Source organism: Lactuca saligna, chromosome 1, assembly GCF_052625555.1.
Source record: "Lactuca saligna cultivar CGN05327 chromosome 1, ASM5262555v1, whole genome shotgun sequence".
NCBI classification, from domain to species: Eukaryota; Viridiplantae; Streptophyta; class Magnoliopsida; order Asterales; family Asteraceae; genus Lactuca; species Lactuca saligna.
In genome coordinates this window covers 46,588,975-46,591,231 of record NC_136417.1, presented here as the reverse complement: position 1 = coordinate 46,591,231, position 2,257 = coordinate 46,588,975, and positions in this window count along the sequence as shown.

The following is a 2,257-nucleotide window of genomic DNA, read 5'->3' as shown; positions in this document are numbered from 1 at the left end:
TATATATATATATATAGAGCATGTGCCCCTAAAAAGTAGGAAAATGATTTAATTTAACATATGTATTAGTGGCATAAAAAAGTGCCACTAAAACTAAAAATGTTATAGTGACATAATCGAAAGTGCCACTAAAACCCGTAACGGCACAACAAAAAAATGTCACTAAAGATTTTTAGTGGGAACGCTTTTAGTGACATTTTATTTTTGTGCCGCAGATTACAAAGTGAGTTTTTAGTGGTATTTTTTTCGTATTTAGTGGCACTTTTTTTGTGCCATTAAATGTCATTTTATTTGTAGTGACGGTTGATCGATGTTGCTCCTAGAAGTCTATTATCGTTTATAATTATGTCTAACTGTCAAGACACGTTTTGTATTAGAAATTCTAGTATTTGAGAAACACATTCTGATGTAATATTTTTATCTATAAAGGAAGTGATATTTATGTTATATATTGTTTTGTGTTGTTCAATAATCTATGATCCAACATCCTAACGTCGGACAGTCCGGCGTTTCCGCCGCCAGTCGGGGTGTGATACATACCTACATAGCATAATGTGTTTTTTTTTTTCATTTACCCCATTTCGAGCTAATTGCAATAAATAACAATGTACTTTGAGATAAATCAGATAAGAAAAGAAAAAAAAAAAAAAAAAACCAAAGATTTTTTTATTTTTAAAAGAGATAATAGATATGCTGAGATTCTGAACCTGCTCAATAGTAATATACTTTGCTACCACCATTTTTAAGAACTTAATTTTTTTTTAAAATTTGATAACTTGATGGCATTCAAACAAAAACGTTTTGGGGAAATAATTTTTTGATAGTTTGGATTGGCTTGATGATCTATTGTTCCGGAACTTTTTCAGATTTTCAGCAACTGTCTACTTTTCACCTAGGGTTTTTTTTTTTTTTTTTTTTTTTTTCTATGTACATTAGACACTTTTTTGTTTAATAAGCCTTTATTTATTATTCATTGTACTTTAAATTTCCTTTTTTAAAGTGCTAAGTGCAGAAGAAAGCCAACATATTTTCCTTTCGATTTGGACCTAGTTATAATAGTTAAGCATTTGTCTACCCCCGCAAGAAAAAAGACATGGTAAACAAATATGCATTGGTTATATTGCAAGTGAGAGTAAAGTTTAATGCTATTCATTAAAAAATCATTTTTAGTATTGTGCATGGTTATTAGTGCATGTACCTAAAAAGAACAGTGGCATTGCTAATCTTCATGCACTTAATATTATGATTTATAATGCATCAGGTAAACAAAAGGAACAAACATATTTGGTGGTGCTTTTGATTGTGCATTAATTTACTACAATAGAGACAACAAAGGTTTTCAAGAGCTAATGTAAATCATGTACATTGGTCGGAGTTTCAACAAATTTATTGTCCTGCAAATTGCAAAGACACTCAGATTCCACTATTACTATCTCTGTATCTGTTGTGAAGAGTTATATGGTTTGGTTGATGCCTTGGTGTTAGCTTTGGTTTGGTCTTTCCTGTCGTACTAATTCCTGACGTGTATTTACATTTGAATATGGGCTATTAAATACATGTCTCAATATTAGTGTTAATAAATATATACATTTTTTTATGTTGTATCAAATATGTTAAGATGTAATTGTTTTAACATATTAGCAATAAAAATAAAATTATTAATAAAATTAAATAAATTTATAATAAATACCATGGTAAAATAATACAACTAAAATAAATTGTGTAAATTAATAGTAGACAAAACTTAAAAAATGGTCCCTGTGGTTTTTGAAAATACCAAATTTAATCCTTAAGTTCAAAAAGCCTCACAGATGGTCCCTGTGGTTTCAAAACTTTTAACATTTGGTCCTTCCGGCTAACTTCGTTACCATTTAGCCGTTAAGTAAGGGGTATGTTTGTCATTTCACTACCCAGGGACCATTTACGAGGTTTTGTATTACTTTTTTTTTAAATAAATAAATAAAATTTAATATGCAAGGGTCTCTCTCTCTCTCTCTCTCTCTCTCTCTCTCTCTCTCTCTCTCTCTCTCTCTCTCTCTCCCTCCCTCCTGTAAGTTGTATAAAATTCTTTCTCGTCACTAGCTCCCCTGTAAGTTGTATAGATTCCATGTCTCATTCATCATTTGATTCCATATCTTCATGAATCAAATTGAATCTGAATTTGTTTTGAATCGCCTTTATATACCTTCGACTCCGTAGGGCGTGGGTAAAACCACTCTGATCGCTAGGGTTTTGGAGAATCTCAGAACTTCCTATC